Below are 21140 nucleotides of genomic sequence, written 5' to 3' on the forward strand. Positions count from 1 at the left end.
TATACCAATGTAATCAAATTCAAACCCATTTGCTATTCAAACCAAATGTAGAGTTTATATTAAAATGTGAGCCTACTATATCTTTGTAATACATGCATTTTATACATATTCAAGGTTAATTGAATTTCTCAATGATTGGACCACAGACAGCCAACGTTATACTGTATAATAGTGCTGCATTTAATATGTTGGAGTTGTTGCCAACAGTTTAAAATAAAATCCCAAACCCCTCATCATTACTCCCATTTGGTCATAATATGGTTGTTTATGAAAAAGCAGGATCCATTCTATTGGATGTATGAGGCAAAGTCAAGGAAATTATGTTAATAAAATCACATAATATGATTACAGGGTCATCATCACATAGACATAGAAATGTATTTAGTACCAACCGTTTGCATGACATCACTTTAAGTCCAGCAGAAGACCTGAGAGAAAGAAGGCTTCTTACAAAATGAAATCATTCATACCCCCAAGGCCGTTTATGAAACAAAAGGACACACGTCAGATTTATGAGTTACAGAGAGAACACACAGTACATGTTAATACTGTGTGTAATTCAAGGACATTAGAATAGATTAGGGTTGAGGAGCGAAGAACTAATCTTTTCCAAGAACAAAGACACGTGTAGATTTGAAATAGTCTGTTTTCAGTTTTCTTACGAATATTACAGAATGCCAGCATGTGACAAAGAGTGGTTATGTCCGAAATGACACGCTATTACCTACATAGTACACTACTTTTGACCAGACCCTATGACTATAGTGAATAGGGTGCCATTTCAGACAGTGTTTCCCCCGATATTATTCAGCATTGCTTTGTCTACAATAATAATCCTATTATGTATTCTACGAACTCTCAGAGACAGTGTGGTTGGCCTACAGTAACCAGAGGCTCATCAGTATTAGACAAAGGATAACAGCGGAAGCTGAAATGTGAAGCATTTTGATGATGTAATCCTGGAGAACAGCTCTTGCATTCATTTCTGCCTAAATAATTGGCCCAGACAAGCAATCATTGCTAGGCCCATCTAGATTAGACAATGGAGATTAGGAAAGGACATGTTGGCCCTCTGGTAAACATTTTCACATCGCTTGTCGTATTGTAGTCGTACCACAAAATGGGAAAACGTCACAAGAAGTGTTTTGATAAACTGCATGACGTGGGAAGTTACCTATTTCCTGACCTGTGGGGCCCATAGGTCTGGGCCGTCATTCATGAAGAAACTCAGAGAAGGAGTGCTGATCTTTTTTTAATTTTTTACCTTTATTTAACCAGGCAAGTCAGTTAAGAACAAATTCTTATTTTCAATAACGGCCTGGGAACAGTGGGTTAACTGCCTGTTCAGGGGCAGAACGACAGATTTGTACCTTGTCAGCTCGGGGGTTTGAACTCGCAACCTTCCGGTTACTAGTCCAACGCACTAACCACTAGGCTACCCTGCCGCCCCGATCTAAGATCAGCATGATCAAAAAGGTTAAACTGATCCTAGATCAGCACCTCTACTCTGATCAAAAAGGTTAAACTGATCCTACCCCATGGCAAGGCACTACAAGTCCGTACACCATGGCAACCCTGCCTCCCTACAAGCTATGGGTATTGATCATGTTCCGGCCTCTATTAGAAAAGGGGACCGTCTTAAACAGTTAAACCAAAGGGAACGTTTTTGGATTTACAAACTACAGGCCACTAAATACCCTGGTTTAAATAAAGATATGGATTTACCAACTACAGGCCACTAAATACCCTGGTTTAAATAAAGATATGGATTTACAAACTACAGGCCACTAAATACCCTGGTTTAAATAAAGATATGGATTTACAAACTACAGGCCACTAAATACCCTGGTTTAAATAAAGATATGGATTTACCAACTACAGGCCACTAAATACCCTGGTTTAAATAAAGATATGGATTTACAAACTACAGGCCACTAAATACCCTGGTTTAAATGAAGATATGGATTTACAAACTACAGGCCACTAAATACCCTGGTTTAAATAAAGATATGGATTTACAAACTACAGGCCACTAAATACCCTGGTTTAAATGAAGATAGGGATTTCTCACACTTCCTGTTGGGTCGTGATTGGTCCATTTGCTGTCATCTAGTGGACATTTTGCTCAATTGCCCTCAGCTATGTTTAGACTGTTGTTGTTCATGTTTTTTGCTGTGTTCTAGTGTACTAGGGAATATATTGCTTTCGTATTCTTGACATTTCTCCCAGTCATATTTAAGGTTAGAACTACCTTTTAGTGTTCTGATACTTCGAAGCTTGGAGGTGTATTTTTATGTTAACGTAGCTACAGTATTTCACTTTTTAATGTGTATAGTATTGCTTACTAGGTGTGTCCAATCCATTTTGTAACCACTCACTCTTCAAATTAGGGCTAATTGGAAAAGCTGTTCAAAAGAGGACATTGTATTATTTCTTTGTACTCCCTGACGAAGGCCATGCAGCCGAAACGCGTCGGATTTTTAAAACTTTGTTTCAATTGAACATGCCATACAAATAAAAGCATTTTAATTCACTATATGAAGAGTGCCTTGGTCCTCCTTTCTTTTTCATGATCCTAGATCAGCACCTATACTCTGATAAAAAAGGTTAAACTGATCCTAGATCAGCACCTATACTCTGATAAAAAAGGTTAAACTGATCCTAGATCAGCACCTATACTCAGAGGTTTTACGAATACTTGCCCACTGCCCAGTTTTCCCTGTCATTACTCTGTCAAACGAAATCTTTGGATTCTGCTGGCCCTGTCCTTTGTGTACATCATCATCATCATCATCTCCTTTGTGTGTAGATCAGCTCAGTGAGGCCGTCCATCCATCGCTCTGTCTTTTAAAAAATATTTTTATTTATTTAACTAGACAGTTAAGAACAAATTCTTATTTACAATAACGGCCTACCAAAAGGCCTCCTGCGGGGATGGGGGCTGGAGATTAAAAATTAAAATATAGGACAAAACATACATCATGACAAGAGAGACACCTCAACACTACATAAAGAGAGACCTAAGAGGACAACACAGCATGGTACCAACACATTATGACAACAAGGACAACAAGGATAAGGACTATAAGGAGCATTGGTGGCAAATCTGATTGCCGAATGGTAAAGAACAAGAGCACCCTTAGCTGCCGATCTATAAATTACATCTCCGTAATCTAGCATGGGTAGGATGGTCATCTGAAAAGGCCTATAACCGTTAGGATCAGCTTGATCTCCTCGTTTAAATAAAGGATGCACCGTGGCTGACTTCCAAGCAATGGGAACCTCCCCAGAGAGGAGAGACAGGTTAAAAAGGTTAGAGGCGGGCTTGGCGATGATAGGGGCTGCAACCTTAAAGAACAAAGGATCCAAACCATCTGACCCAGATGTTTTTTTGGGGGGTCAAGTTTAAGGAGCTCCTTTAGTACCTCGGACTCAGTGACCACCTGCAGGGAGAAACTTTGAAGCGGGGCAGGGGGGAAAGAGGGAAGAGCATCGGGGCTAGTCACATTATAAGGGGTTGGAGATGAAGAAATGAAAGACAGGCAATGAGGCATTGCTGAGTCAAATAGGATTTAATGAAGTGGAGATTAAAGAGCTCAGCCATGTGCTCCTTGTCAGTAACAACCACATCAACATTAAGGGACATGGGCAGCTGTGAGGAGAAGGGTTTATTCTCCAGGTCTTTAACTGTTTACAGAACGTCTTGGGGTTAGACCCACAGAGAGAGATCTGCTCCTTAAAGTAACTAACTTTGGCCTTCCGGATAGCCTGAGTGCACTTATTTTTCATTTGCCTGAACGAGAGCCAGTCACCCTGAGTATGCGTGCTGAGCTTTTCCCCAAATGGAATTCTTGAGGTGGAGTAACTGCCAGATCACGGTCGAACCAGGGGCTAAACCTGTTTTTAATGCTCATTTTCTTTATGTGGGTGTGTTTGTTTTAACAATACCACTGAAAATATCAAAAAAGAAGGTCCAAGCGTCTTCGACAGAGGGGATCAAGCTGAATCTATACCAATTTACAGAAGCCAGTTCATGAAGGAAGGCTTGCTCATTAAAGTTTTTTTAGCAAGTATCTATGACAAATCAGGACTGGTCATTTCACTGAGCAGCCATTACGAACACAGGCTGTTAAACAGTGATCACTAAGGTCATTACAGAAAACACCAGACTGATACCTATCAGGATCATTTGTGAGGATGACATCTAGGAGAGTTGCCTTTTCTTGGTGTTTGGAGTCATGCCTTGTGGGATCAGTAATAATCTGAGAAATATTTAGGGAGTCCCATTGCTTTAGGACTTGGTCAGGTTGGTCAGGCATGTCTCAGTTTAGGTCACCAAGCAGGACAAGTTCAGACTTAGCGTGTAAAGGGCCAGGAGAGAGCTTAGGGCAGGTAGGGTACAGGCCCGTGCTGATAGAGGACGATAGCACCCAGCAACAGTCAACAAAAAGCTATTTGAAAATGTAATGCTTAAACCTAGCAAATCTAATTGTTTGGGGACAGACTTGGTGGAGACAACTGAGCACTGAAGGTGATCCTTGGTAAAGATTGCCACTCCTCCAACTTTGGAAGATCTGTCTTGCCGAAAAAGGATATAACTGTGAACCCACACTTTCAATTGATCCATTTTAGATAATAAGCTTCAAGTGTTAACGTGCAGAAAAAACAGGCTTTTACGAGAGTAGAAATCAGTGAAACCGATATCAGAGAACAAGTCAGAATTGGGGCTAGAAACAGTGTTGATTTTATTTTTATTTTTTAATTTGACCTTTATTTAACCAGGCAAGTCAGTTAAGAACAAATTCTAATTTTCAATGACGGCCTAGGAGCAGTGGGTTAACTGCCTGTTCAGGGGCAGAACGACAGATTTGCACCTTGTCAGCTCAGGGATTTGAACTTGCAACCTTTCGGTTAATAGTGCAATGCTCTAACCACTAGGCTACCCTGCTGCCCCAAATGTGCACCAGATGGCAACAAAATGATATTGAGCTTGCATGTGTGTGTGTGAGCTTGCATGTGTGTGTGTGCAGTCACCACAAAAGATGACATGTATCGACATGCTTATGGTTCATCTGATTGTAACTAGCACCATTAAAGAAGAGCCATAAAATGTGTTGAGGCAACAGTTCATGGTCAACAACACACAGAGACTACAGGAATAAAGAACCAGAGAGAGACTACAGGAATAAAGAACCAGAGAGAGACTACAGGAATAAACAACCAGAGAGAGAGTACAGGAATAAACAACAACAGAGAGAGTAGAGGAATAAACAACAACAGAGAGAGTAGAGGAATAAACAACAGAGAGAGAGTAGAGGAATAAACAACAACAGAGAGAGAGTAGAGGAATAAACAACAACAGAGAGAGTAGAGGAATAAACAACAGAGAGAGAGTAGAGGAATAAACAACAGAGAGAGAGAGTAGAGGAATAAACAACAACAGAGAGAGTAGAGGAATAAACAACAACAGAGAGAGTAGAGGAATAAACAACAACAGAGAGAGAGTAGAGGAATAAACAACAACAGAGGGAGTAGAGGAATAAACAACAACAGAGAGAGAGAGTAGAGGAATAAACAACAACAGAGAGAGAGTAGAGGAATAAACAACAACAGAGAGAGTAGAGGAATAAACAACAGAGAGAGAGTAGAGGAATAAACAACAGAGAGAGAGAGTAGAGGAATAAACAACAACAGAGAGAGAGTAGAGGAATAAACAACAACAGAGAGAGTAGAGGAATAAACAACAGAGAGAGAGAGTAGAGGAATAAACAACAACAGAGAGAGTAGAGGAATAAACAACAACAGAGAGAGTAGAGGAATAAACAACAACAGAGAGAGAGTAGAGGAATAAACAACAACAGAGAGAGTAGAGGAATAAACAACAACAGAGAGAGAGTAGAGGAATAAACAACAGAGAGAGAGTAGAGGAATAAACAACAACAGAGAGAGAGTAGAGGAATAAACAACAACAGAGAGAGTAGAGGAATAAACAACAACAGAGAGAGTAGAGGAATGAACAATAACAGAGAGAGTAGAGGAATAAACAACCAGAGAGAGTAGAGGAATAAACAACAACAGAGAGAGTAGAGGAATAAACAACAACAGAGAGAGAGTAGAGGAATAAACAACAACAGAGAGAGTAGAGGAATAAACAACAGAGAGAGAGTAGAGGAATAAACAACAGAGAGAGAGTAGAGGAATAAACAACAACAGAGAGAGAGTAGAGGAATAAACAACAACAGAGAGAGTAGAGGAATAAACAACAACAGAGAGAGTAGAGGAATAAACAACAACAGAGAGAGAGTAGAGGAATAAACAACAACAGAGAGAGAGTAGAGGAATAAACAACAACAGAGAGAGAGTAGAGGAATAAACAACAACAGAGAGAGAGTAGAGGAATAAACAACAACAGAGAGAGTAGAGGAATAAACAACAGAGAGAGAGAGTAGAGGAATAAACAACAACAGAGAGAGTAGAGGAATAAACAACAACAGAGAGAGTAGAGGAATAAACAACAACAGAGAGAGAGTAGAGGAATAAACAACAACAGAGAGAGTAGAGGAATAAACAACAACAGAGTGAGAGTAGAGGAATAAACAACAACAGAGAGAGAGTAGAGGAATAAACAACAACAGAGAGAGTAGAGGAATAAACAACAGAGAGAGAGTAGAGGAATAAACAACAGAGAGAGAGTAGAGGAATAAACAACAACAGAGAGAGAGTAGAGGAATAAACAACAACAGAGAGAGTAGAGGAATAAACAACAACAGAGAGAGTAGAGGAATAAACAACAACAGAGAGAGTAGAGGAATAAACAACAACAGAGAGAGAGTAGAGGAATAAACAACAACAGAGAGAGTAGAGGAATAAACAACAACAGAGAGAGAGTAGAGGAATAAACAACAACAGAGAGAGAGTAGAGGAATAAACAACAACAGAGAGAGTAGAGGAATAAACAACCAGAGAGAGAGTAGAGGAATAAACAACAACAGAGAGAGTAGAGGAATAAACAACAGAGAGAGAGTAGAGGAATAAACAACAGAGAGAGAGTAGAGGAATAAACAACAACAGAGAGTAGAGGAATAAACAACAACAGAGAGAGTAGAGGAATAAACAACAACAGAGAGAGAGTAGAGGAATAAACAACAACAGAGAGAGTAGAGGAATAAACAACAACAGAGAGAGAGTAGAGGAATAAACAACAACAGAGAGAGAGTAGAGGAATAAACAACAACAGAGAGAGTAGAGGAATAAACAACAGAGAGAGAGTAGAGGAATAAACAACAGAGAGAGAGTAGAGGAATAAACAACAACAGAGAGAGAGTAGAGGAATAAACAACAACAGAGAGAGTAGAGGAATAAACAACAACAGAGAGAGTAGAGGAATAAACAACAACAGAGAGAGTAGAGGAATAAACAACAACAGAGAGAGAGTAGAGGAATAAACAACAACAGAGAGAGTAGAGGAATAAACAACAACAGAGAGAGAGTAGAGGAATAAACAACAACAGAGAGAGAGTAGAGGAATAAACAACAACAGAGAGAGTAGAGGAATAAACAACAACAGAGAGAGAGTAGAGGAATAAACAACAACAGAGAGAGAGTAGAGGAATAAACAACAACAGAGAGAGTAGAGGAATAAACAACCAGAGAGAGAGTAGAGGAATAAACAACAACAGAGAGAGTAGAGGAATAAACAACAGAGAGAGAGTAGAGGAATAAACAACAGAGAGAGAGTAGAGGAATAAACAACAACAGAGAGAGAGTAGAGGAATAAACAACAGAGAGAGAGTAGAGGAATAAACAACAGAGAGAGAGTAGAGGAATAAACAACAACAGAGAGAGTAGAGGAATAAACAACAACAGAGAGAGAGTAGAGGAATAAACAACAACAGAGAGAGAGTACAGGAATAAACAACAGAGAGAGAGTAGAGGAATAAACAACAACAGAGAGAGTAGAGGAATAAACAACAACAGAGAGAGTAGAGGAATAAACAACCAGAGAGAGTAGAGTAATAAACAACAACAGAGAGAGAGTAGAGGAATAAACAACAACAGAGAGAGTAGAGGAATAAACAACAGAGAGAGTAGAGGAATAAACAACAACAGAGAGCGAGAGTAGAGGAATAAACAACAACAGAGAGAGTAGAGGAATAAACAACAACAGAGAGAGTAGAGGAATAAACAACAACAGAGAGCGAGAGTAGAGGAATAAACAACAACAGAGAGCGAGAGTAGAGGAATAAACAACAACAGAGAGAGTAGAGGAATAAACAACAACAGAGAGAGTAGAGGAATAAACAACAACATAGAGCGAGAGTAGAGGAATAAACAACAACAGAGAGAGTAGAGGAATAAACAACAGAGAGAGTAGAGGAATAAACAACAACAGAGAGAGTAGAGGAATAAACAACAACAGAGAGCGAGAGTAGAGGAATAAACAACAACAGAGAGAGTAGATGAATAAACAACAACAGAGAGAGAGAGTAGAGGAATAAACAACAACAGAGAGAGAGTAGAGGAATAAACAACAACAGAGAGAGAGAGTAGAGGAATAAACAACAACAGAGAGAGTAGAGGAATAAACAACAACAGAGAGAGTACAGGAATAAACAACAACAGAGAGAGAGTAGAGGAATAAACAACAACAGAGAGAGAGAGTAGAGGAATAAACAACAACAGAGAGAGTAGAGGAATAAACAACAACAGAGAGAGTACAGGAATAAACAACAACAGAGAGAGAGTACAGGAATAAACAACAACAGAGAGAGAGTACAGTATTAAATAACAACAGAGAGAGAGTACAGGAATAAACAACAACAGAGAGAGAGTACAGGAATAAACAACAACAGAGACTACAACCATAAATAAAGGAGTCATACACACTGATGGTATCATTGGTTCCCTTTAATAACTTTAGAGGTTATACAGAAAGTAGCCAAACTAATAACATAGTTATCAAGGCAGAAATAACTTTATTACAAAATTGCAATGAAACACTTCATGCTGTTGTACTTACCATATACACCATACATCACTATGTATCATATACGTGTAAACTACAATTTGGTCTGTTTCCATGAGCTGCTAATCTGCCTCCCAGAACACTGATTTCATATGGTGCTAGACCAGGGAACACACATCTAAACCACCATAGGAAACCAGCTTCTGGGGGGAGTTACTCAGTGCACCTTCAGTGCTCTGTATTTTTACTGTGTCTGAGGTCATTGACATTTTCTTCATTCTGCCAGAAGAGGTCCCTGTCTGCAGACAGTGGGTGTGGGAGGTTATTTGTGGATTTCAGAGCAATGCGATGGGCTGGCTGAGACCGGCTTGTTATTAAAGGAGAGGGTTGGAGAGAGAGAGAGAGAGAGAAACTGTCCTCATTCTCTCAGTTCACTGTCTGCATGTCATGTCCCATTCTAAAAATGAAAGGATAGAGAACAGGGAGTGTGGCCTGGTCACATGACCTATTCAGAAACCAAAACGGTTGTGATGAAAACCTGAACAGGGGAACAAAGAGGGTGTGCGTTATGGAGATATTCTGCCAGTTTGCGTTCTAGCAATACAATGGGCCGTATTTCCTGGATACACACGAGGGTAGGTTACCATTTACTTCAGGAGGAGTGAGGAGCAGTACATGGATATTCTGCCAGCTTGCACATTTTACCATTACAGTTGGCAGTCCTTTCTACATTCGTACGAGAGTACAGTTTCCCTGAAGAGGACAGAGGTCCGGTACAGTACAGTTGTGCAGCATCAGCAGAGCAGAGAGTACAGAGAGTATCGTTGTGCAGCATCAGCAGAGCAGAGAGTACAGTTGTGCAGCATCAGCGGAGCAGAGAGTACAGAGAGTACAGTTGTGCAGCATCAGCAGAGCAGAGAGTACAGTTGTGCAGCATCAGCGGAGCAGAGAGTACAGAGAGTACCGTTGTGCAGCATCAGCAGAGAGTACAGTTGTGCAGCATCAGCGGAGCAGAGAGTACAGAGAGTACCGTTGTGCAGCAACAGCAGAGCAGAGAGTACAGTTGTGCAGCATCAGCGGAGCAGAGAGTACAGAGAGTACCGTTGTGCAGCAACAGCGGAGCAGAGAGTACAGAGAGTACCGTTGTGCAGCAACAGCAGAGCAGAGAGTACCGTTGTGCAGCATCAGCAGAGCAGAGAGTACAGTTGTGCAGCAACAGCAGAGCAGAGAGTACCGTTGTGCAGCAACAGCAGAGCAGAGAGTACCGTTGTGCAGCATCAGCAGAGCAGAGAGTACCGTTGTGCAGCATCAGCAGAGCAGAGAGTACCGTTGTGCAGCAACAGCGGAGCACGGCAGGACGCTCCCGGGTGGTTGGGAGGTCTCCTCCTGAGAGTAAGAGGGAGAAGAAAATAGACTTAGCTTGTAATATAGAGAGGAGTTGTGTGTTATACTGACAACAGTCTACAGCTATTCTACACACCACCACCCCCGGGTGTGTTGGGAGCGTGGGCTGTTCTCAGATGGTCCACACACCACCACCCCCGGGTGTGTTGGGAGCGTGGGCTGTTCTCAGATGGTCCACACACCACCACCCCCGGGAGTGTTGAGAGCATGGGCTGTTCTCAGATGGTCCACACACCACCACCCCCGGGTGTGTTGAGAGCGTGGGCTGTTCTCAGATGGCCCACACACCACCACCCCCGGGTGTCACCCGGTGTTATTTGGCATGGCGACTTCATCATGTTGCACGGACACACACACACACACACACACACACACACACACACACACACACACACACACACACACACACACACACACACACACACACACACACACACACACACACACACACACACACACACACACACACATAATTTTTTATTTATTTTATTTTACCTTTATTTAACCAGGCAAGTCAGTTAAGAACAAATTCTTATTTTCAATTGTTTACAGACAGATTATTTCACTTATAATTCACTGTTCCACAATTCCAGTGGGTCAGAAGTTGACGTACACTAAGTTGACTGTGCCTTTAAACAGCTTGGAACATTTCCGAAAATGATGTCATGTCTTTAGAAGCTTCTGAGAGACTAATGGACATCATTTGAGTCAATTGAAGGTGTACCTGTGGATGGATTTCAAGGCCGACCTTCAAACTCAGTGCCTCTTTGCTTGACATCATGGGAAAATCAAAAGAAATCAGCCAAGACCTCAGAAAAACAATTGTAGACCTCAACAAGTCTGGTTCATCCTTGGGTGCAATTTCCAAACGCCTGAAGATACCACATTCATCTGTACAAACAATAGTACGCAAGTATAAACACCATGGGACCATACAGCCGTCATACCGCTCAGGAAGGAGACGCGTTCTGTCTCCTAGAGATGAACGTACTTTGATGTGAAAAGTGCATATCAATCCCAGAACAACAGCAAAGGACCTTGTGAAGATGCTGGAGGAAACAGGTACAAAAGTATCTTTAATAAGAGTAAAACGAGTCCTATATCGACATAACCTGAAAGGCCGCTGAGCAAGGAAGAAGCCACTGCTCCAAAACCGCCATAAAAAAGCCAGACTATGGTTTGCAACTGTCCATGGGTACAAATATCATACTTTTTGGAGAAATGTCCTCTGGTCTGATGAAACAAAAATGGAACTGTTTGGCCATAATGACCATCGTTATGTTTGGAGGAAAAGGGGGAGGCTTGTGGGGGTGCTTTGCTGCCGGAGGGACTGGTGCACTTCACAAAATAGATGGCATCATGAGGCAGGAAATGTATGTGGATATATTGAAGCAACATCTCAAGACATCAGTCAGGAAGTTAAAGCTAGGTCGCAAATGGGTCTTGCAAATGGAAAATGAATCCCAAGCATACTTCCAAAGTTGTGGCAAAATGGCTTAAGGACACAAAGTCAAGTTATTGGAGTGGCCATCACAAAGCCCTGACCTCAATCATATAGAACATTTGTGGGCAGAACAGAAAAGCGTGTGTGAGCAAGGAGTCCTACAAACCTGACTCAGTTACACCAGCTCTGTCAGGAGGAATGGGTCAAAATTCACCCAACTTATTGTGTGAAGCTTGTGGAAGGCTACCCGAAACGTTTGACCCAAGTTAAACAATTTAAAGGCAATGCAACCAAATACTAATTGAGTGTATGTAAACTTCTGACCTACTGAGAATGTGATGAAATAAATAAAAGCTGAAATATATTACTCTCTCTACTATTATTCTGACATTTCACATTCTTAAAATAAAGTGGTGATCCTAACTGACCTAAGACAGGGATTTTTTTTACTAGGAATAAATGCCAGGAATTGTGAAAAACGGAGTTTAAATGTATTTGGCTAAGGTGTATGTAAACTTCCCGACTTCAACTGTACATGTCAGAGCTACTAGGCTAAGCAGTTCAAACTGTCATGCAGAGAGACTGTTAAAAGCAAAACAAGTACATGTCCATGTAAGAGGAAAGCTGAAAGAACACATTCTTTACTCTGCAATCTTCTACAGACATCACAACACATTAGTAGATCTGTCTGGTGACCCATTGTGTTTTATGTGAAAGTGTTTTCGTCTCTGCATCAACTTAAAGGATCGTATTTCCAGGAGCAATGACTGACTAATGCAGACAGGAATCTGAGAGAGTGGCACTTTGTGTTTTGAGTCACCAATTTGTTACTCATCACATCAGTAGTTCTCCCATCACCACGTCATTTAACATATCTTGGAAATCGGAGCTCGGTCCGTAACCTGATACAGTCTAAGTGAGTCACATCAGCTCCTTATTGGACTATAAGGAGTGGTCCTACTGAGAGGCTCAGTTTGTAACTGCATGGCGCTAAACACCAAGGTTGTGGGTTCAATTCCCACAGTGATAACATACAATAGACTCAAAATGTCTGCATTCCCTATACTGTAGGACACATTGGATAAAATTGTCTATCAAGTGCTATATACAGTATCATACGGTACCCTAAAGATGAGGATATGACAGTGAGTTATCCCCTGTGCCTGGGGAGGACAGGGAGCTGTCTCTGTACACTGCCATAGTTCATGTCGAAGTTAACGTGGCTCGCTGTGCCTCTCCAGGTTCACGTCTGAGTTAAAGCCCCTTAGCATACCGCAGTGGGTTCACGCTTGGGGTATACACACACACACACACACACACACACACACACACAGCAATTATCCTTAATAGCACAAGCTAGGCTATAGCTGTGGAAAGTGTGAATCTGCTGACAGAAGTGGTCTGGTATTCATCATGCCATGAGCTACGAGGACATTATACAACACAGTGTATTTACATCAACACTCCCGCCCCAGAGAAGTGGTCTGGTATTCATCATGCCATGAGCTACGAGGACATTATACAACACAGTGTATTTATATCAACACTCCCGCCCCAGAGAAGTGGTCTGGTATTCATCATGCCATGAGCTACGAGGACATTATACAACACAGTGTATTTATATCAACACTCCCGCCCCAGAGAAGGACATTATACAACACAGTGTATTTATATCAACACTCCCGCCCCAGAGAAGGACATTATACAACACAGTGTATTTACATCAACACTCCCGCCCCAGAGAAGGACATTATACAACACAGTGTATTTATATCAACACTCCCGCCCCAGAGAAGGACATTATACAACACAGTGTATTTACATCAACACTCCCGCCCCAGAGAAGGACATTATACAACACAGTGTATTTATATCAACACTCCCGCCCCAGAGAAGGACATTATACAACACAGTGTATTTATATCAACACTCCCGCCCCAGAGAAGGACATTATACAACACAGTGTATTTATATCAACACTCCCGCCCCAGAGAAGGACATTATACAACACAGTGTATTTATATCAACACTCCCGCCCCAGAGAAGGACATTATACAACACAGTGTATTTACATCAACACTCCCGCCCCAGAGAAGGACATTATACAACACAGTGTATTTATATCAACACTCCCGCCCCAGAGAAGGACATTATACAACACAGTGTATTTAGATCAACACTCCCGCCCCAGAGAAGGACATTATACAACACAGTGTATTTACATCAACACTCCCCCCCAGAGAAGGACATTATACAACACAGTGTATTTACATCAACACTCCCGCCCCAGAGAAGGACATTATACAACACAGTGTATTTATATCAACACTCCCGCCCCAGAGAAGGACATTATATAACACAGTGTATTTATATCAACACTCCCGGGTTTAAATGCACACGCACTCTTTCATTCCTCACACGGGTAAAGCATTTTCCTTTCAAATGTAATACAGGGGATTGAAGAGGGATGAAGGAGTAAATTACTTGACTCTGCTTTCTGGATGTACAACCGAAAAAAGCTCCATGACACAATGTGCTCAAATCACACCCTGGCTGTGACTAACAAGGTCGTAACCTGGACTTCACATCCTAACAGCATTCTAATGACAGTTAGTCAACTTCACATCCAAACAGCATTCTAATGACAGTTAGTCAGTTTCACATCCAAACAGCATTCTAATGACAGTTAGTCAATTTCACATCCAAACAGCATTCTAATGACAGTTAGTCAATTTCACATCCAAACAGCATTCTAATGACAGTTAGTCAATTTCACATCCAAACAGCATTCTAATGACAGTTAGTCAATTTCACATCCAAACAGCATTCTAATGACAGTTAGTCAGTTTCACATCCAAACAGCATTCTAATGACAGTTAGTCAATTTCACATCCAAACAGCATTCTAATGACAGTTAGTCAATTTCACATCCAAACAGCATTCTAATGACAGTTAGTCAACTTCACATCCAAACAGCATTCTAGTGACAGTTAGTCAATTTCACATCCAAACAGCATTCTAATGACAGTTAGTCAACTTCACATCCAAACAGCATTCTAATGACAGTTAGTCAATTTCACATCCAAACAGCATTCTAATGACAGTTAGTCAATTTCACATCCAAACAGCATTCTAATGACAGTTAGTCAACTTCACATCCAAACAGCATTCTAATGACAGTTAGTCAATTTCACATTCAAACAGCATTCTAATGACAGTTAGTCAATTTCACATCCAAACAGCATTCTAATGACAGTTAGTCAATTTCACATCCAAACAGCATTCTAATGACAGTTAGTCAACTTCACATCCAAACAGCATTCTAATGACAGTTAGTCAATTTCACATCCAAACAGCATTCTAATGACAGTTAGTCAACTTCACATCCAAACAGCATTCTAATGACAGTTAGTCAATTTCACATCCAAACAGCATTCTAGAAGACAGTTAGTCAACTTCACATCCAAACAGCATTCTAATGACAGTTAGTCAATTTCACATCCAAACAGCATTCTAATGACAGTTAGTCAATATCACATCCAAACAGCATTCTAATGACAGTTAGTCAATTTCACATCCAAACAGCATTCTAATGACAGTTAGTCAATTTCACATCCAAACAGCATTCTAATGACAGTTAGTCAACTTCACATCCAAACAGCATTCTAATGACAGTTAGTCAACTTCACATCCAAACAGCATTCTAATGACAGTTAGTCAATTTCACATCCAAACAGCATTCTAATGACAGTTAGTCAACTTCACATCCAAACAGCATTCTAATGACAGTTAGTCAATTTCACATCCAAACAGCATTCTAGAAGACAGTTAGTCAACTTCACATCCAAACAGCATTCTAATGACAGTTAGTCAATTTCACATTCAAACAGCATTCTAATGACAGTTAGTCAACTTCACATCCAAACAGCATTCTAATGACAGTTAGTCAATTTCACATCCAAACAGCATTCTAGAAGACAGTTAGTCAACTTCACATCCAAACAGCATTCTAATGACAGTTAGTCAACTTCACATCCAAACAGCATTCTAATGACAGTTAGTCAATTTCACATTCAAACAGCATTCTAATGACAGTTAGTCAACTTCACATCCAAACAGCATTCTAATGACAGTTAGTCAATATCACATCCAAACAGCATTCTAATGACAGTTAGTCAATTTCACATCCAAACAGCATTCTAATGACAGTTAGTCAATTTCACATCCAAACAGCATTCTAATGACAGTTAGTCAACTTCACATCCAAACAGCATTCTAATGACAGTTAGTCAATTTCACATCCAAACAGCATTCTAATGACAGTTAGTCAACTTCACATCCAAACAGCATTCTAATGACAGTTAGTCAATATCACATCCAAACAGCATTCTAGAAGACAGTTAGTCAACTTCACATCCAAACAGCATTCTAATGACAGTTAGTCAATTTCACATTCAAACAGCATTCTAATGACAGTTAGTCAACTTCACATCCAAACAGCATTCTAATGACAGTTAGTCAATTTCACATCCAAACAGCATTCTAATGACAGTTAGTCAATATCACATCCAAACAGCATTCTAATGACAGTTAGTCAATTTCACATCCAAACAGCATTCTAATGACAGTTAGTCAATTTCACATCCAAACAGCATTCTAGAAGACAGTTAGTCAACTTCACATCCAAACAGCATTCTAATGACAGTTAGTCAATTTCACATTCAAACAGCATTCTAATGACAGTTAGTCAACTTCACATCCAAACAGCATTCTAATGACAGTTAGTCAGTTTCACATCCAAACAGCATTCTAATGACAGTTAGTCAATTTCACATCCAAACAGCATTCTAATGACAGTTAGTCAATTTCACATCCAAACAGCATTCTAATGACAGTTAGTCAATTTCACATCCAAACAGCATTCTAATGACAGTTAGTCAATTTCACATCCAAACAGCATTCTAATGACAGTTAGTCAGTTTCACATCCAAACAGCATTCTAATGACAGTTAGTCAATTTCACATCCAAACAGCATTCTAATGACAGTTAGTCAATTTCACATCCAAACAGCATTCTAATGACAGTTAGTCAACTTCACATCCAAACAGCATTCTAGTGACAGTTAGTCAATTTCACATCCAAACAGCATTCTAATGACAGTTAGTCAACTTCACATCCAAACAGCATTCTAATGACAGTTAGTCAATTTCACATCCAAACAGCATTCTAATGACAGTTAGTCAATTTCACATCCAAACAGCATTCTAATGACAGTTAGTCAACTTCACATCCAAACAGCATTCTAATGACAGTTAGTCAATTTCACATTCAAACAGCATTCTAATGACAGTTAGTCAATTTCACATCCAAACAGCATTCTAATGACAGTTAGTCAATTTCACATCCAAACAGCATTCTAATGACAGTTAGTCAACTTCACATCCAAACAGCATTCTAATGACAGTTAGTCAATTTCACATCCAAACAGCATTCTAATGACAGTTAGTCAACTTCACATCCAAACAGCATTCTAATGACAGTTAGTCAATTTCACATCCAAACAGCATTCTAGAAGACAGTTAGTCAACTTCACATCCAAACAGCATTCTAATGACAGTTAGTCAATTTCACATCCAAACAGCATTCTAATGACAGTTAGTCAATATCACATCCAAACAGCATTCTAATGACAGTTAGTCAATTTCACATCCAAACAGCATTCTAATGACAGTTAGTCAATTTCACATCCAAACAGCATTCTAATGACAGTTAGTCAACTTCACATCCAAACAGCATTCTAATGACAGTTAGTCAACTTCACATCCAAACAGCATTCTAATGACAGTTAGTCAATTTCACATCCAAACAGCATTCTAATGACAGTTAGTCAACTTCACATCCAAACAGCATTCTAATGACAGTTAGTCAATTTCACATCCAAACAGCATTCTAGAAGACAGTTAGTCAACTTCACATCCAAACAGCATTCTAATGACAGTTAGTCAATTTCACATTCAAACAGCATTCTAATGACAGTTAGTCAACTTCACATCCAAACAGCATTCTAATGACAGTTAGTCAATTTCACATCCAAACAGCATTCTAGAAGACAGTTAGTCAACTTCACATCCAAACAGCATTCTAATGACAGTTAGTCAACTTCACATCCAAACAGCATTCTAATGACAGTTAGTCAATTTCACATTCAAACAGCATTCTAATGACAGTTAGTCAACTTCACATCCAAACAGCATTCTAATGACAGTTAGTCAATATCACATCCAAACAGCATTCTAATGACAGTTAGTCAATTTCACATCCAAACAGCATTCTAATGACAGTTAGTCAATTTCACATCCAAACAGCATTCTAATGACAGTTAGTCAACTTCACATCCAAACAGCATTCTAATGACAGTTAGTCAATTTCACATCCAAACAGCATTCTAATGACAGTTAGTCAACTTCACATCCAAACAGCATTCTAATGACAGTTAGTCAATATCACATCCAAACAGCATTCTAGAAGACAGTTAGTCAACTTCACATCCAAACAGCATTCTAATGACAGTTAGTCAATTTCACATTCAAACAGCATTCTAATGACAGTTAGTCAACTTCACATCCAAACAGCATTCTAATGACAGTTAGTCAATTTCACATCCAAACAGCATTCTAATGACAGTTAGTCAATATCACATCCAAACAGCATTCTAATGACAGTTAGTCAATTTCACATCCAAACAGCATTCTAATGACAGTTAGTCAATTTCACATCCAAACAGCATTCTAGAAGACAGTTAGTCAACTTCACATCCAAACAGCATTCTAATGACAGTTAGTCAATTTCACATTCAAACAGCATTCTAATGACAGTTAGTCAACTTCACATCCAAACAGCATTCTAATGACAGTTAGTCAATTTCACATCCAAACAGCATTCTAGAAGACAGTTAGTCAACTTCACATCCAAACAGCATTCTAATGACAGTTAGTCAATTTCACATCCAAACAGCATTCTAATGACAGTTAGTCAATTTCACATCCAAACAGCATTCTAATGACAGTTAGTCAATTTCACATCCAAACAGCATTCTAGTGACAGTTAGTCAACTTCACATCCAAACAGCATTCTAATGACAGTTAGTCAATTTCACATCCAAACAGCATTCTAATGACAGTTAGTCAAAAAAAGCTAAAAACAAGCTCATATCCAAATTCCTTTCAAATGTGTCTGTCTAAAACCACGACCTCCTCCTTGTACTTTCCAAGAATGGACACGTTACAATAATTTCAAAACACCACTTCAGGTCCTCTTATAGTTTATTATGGATACAAATGTCAGCACAATTTCCCAGCGCTACTTCCCTTAGGGATACTGACTCACAGTGAGAGACTTCAGGAGTGTGTTCTGTGTCGTTTCTCTTATAGAGAAAACAAAGCGGGACAAGCTGCCATTCTGTTGTTTTTTCAAGTTACTGAGTGGGGCTTTCAGTACAGGAACCCAGTAAGGTTCTGGGACTGGGCAGTGGGCCAGACAGGAGAAACCCATCCCTTCCCATCATCCTTCTAACCAGGATGTAATAACGTACTCCTCCAACCAGCTCCGCCTTGCTTCCTCCTACCAATGTCAACACTTCAACTGAGACGTCAGAGCGGCGGGCGCAACATGGCAACGACGCGTCCTACAGACGGAAAGCAATCACTGGCATGTCATTGTGACGGATCAGGCATAATAACATGAATTTTCACTCAGTAGATTTACATTTCAATAGATAGTTTTAAAGGAGACATAGTCTGAGACCAGATAAACCAGATTGTAACGTCCAATAAATGAAAATATTAGCCATCTACGGATAGAATCCTTGCCATTATGAGATGCAAATATATGCAAAATATCCACATAAATAATGGAGGGGAAGGTCCAAATGCATTTCCTAGTACAAGATCTGATGTATGGGCCAGCCATGAGTCCTCCCCAGTACAGTAATGTATGGGCCAGCCATGAGTCCTCCCCAGTACAGTAATGTATGGGCCAGCCATGAGTCCTCCCCAGTACAGTAATGTATGGGCCAGCCATGAGTCCTCCCCAGTACAGTAATGTATGGGCCAGCCATGAGTCCTCCCCAGTACAGTAATGTATGGGCCAGCCATGAGTCCTCCCCAGTACAGTAATGTATGGGCCAGCCATGAGTCCTCACCAGTACAGTAATGTATGGGCCAGCCATGAGTCCTCCCCAGTACAGTAATGTATGGGCCAGCCATGAGTCCTCCCCAGTACAGTAATGTATGGGCCAGCCATGAGTCCTCCCCAGTACAGTAATGTATGGGCCAGCCATGAGTCCTCCCCAGTACAGTAATGTATGGGCCAGCCATGAGTCCTCCCCAGTACAGTAATGTATGGGCCAGCCATGAGTCCTCCCCAGTACAGTAATGTATGGGCCAGCCATGAGTCCTCCCCAGTACAGTAATGTATGGGCCAGCCATGAGTCCTCCCCAGTACAGTAATGTATGGGCCAGCCATGAGTCCTCCCCAGTACAGTAATGTATGGGCCAGCCATGAGTCCTCCCCAGTACAGTAATGTATGGGCCAGCCATGAGTCCTCCCCAGTACAGTAATGTATGGGCCAGCCATGAGTCCTCCCCAGTACAGTAATGTATGGGCCAGCCATGAGTCCTCCCCAGTACAGTAATGTATGGGCCAGCCATGAGTCCTCCCCAGTACAGTAATGTATGGGCCAGCCATGAGACCTCCCCAGTACAGTAATGTATGGGCCAGCCATGAGTCCTCCCCAGTACAGTAATGTATGGGCCAGCCATGAGTCCTCCCCAGTACAGTAATGTATGGGCCAGCCATGAGTCCTCCCCAGTACAGTAATGTATGGGCCAGCCATGAGTCCTCCCCAGTACAGTAATGTATGGGCCAGCCATGAGTCCTCCCCAGTACAGTAATGTATGGGCCAGCCATGAGTCCTCCCCAGTACAGTAATGTATGGGCCAGCCATGAGACCTCCCCAGTACAGTAATGTATGGGCCAGCCATGAGTCCTCCCCAGTACAGTAATGTATGGGCCAGCCATGAGTCCTCCCCAGTACAGTAATGTATGGGCCAGCCATGAGTCCTGCCCAGTACAGTAATGTATGGGCCAGCCATGAGTCCTCCCCAGTACAGTAATGTATGGGCCAGCCATGAGTCCTCCCCAGTACAGTAATGTATGGGCCAGCCATGAGTCCTCCCCAGTACAGTAATGTATGGGCCAGCCATGAGTCCTCCCCAGTACAGTAATGTATGGGCCAGCCATGAGTCCTCCCCAGTACAGTAATGTAT

This window comes from Oncorhynchus masou, chromosome 22, assembly GCF_036934945.1.
Source record: "Oncorhynchus masou masou isolate Uvic2021 chromosome 22, UVic_Omas_1.1, whole genome shotgun sequence".
In the NCBI taxonomy this organism is placed as follows: Eukaryota; Metazoa; Chordata; class Actinopteri; order Salmoniformes; family Salmonidae; genus Oncorhynchus; species Oncorhynchus masou.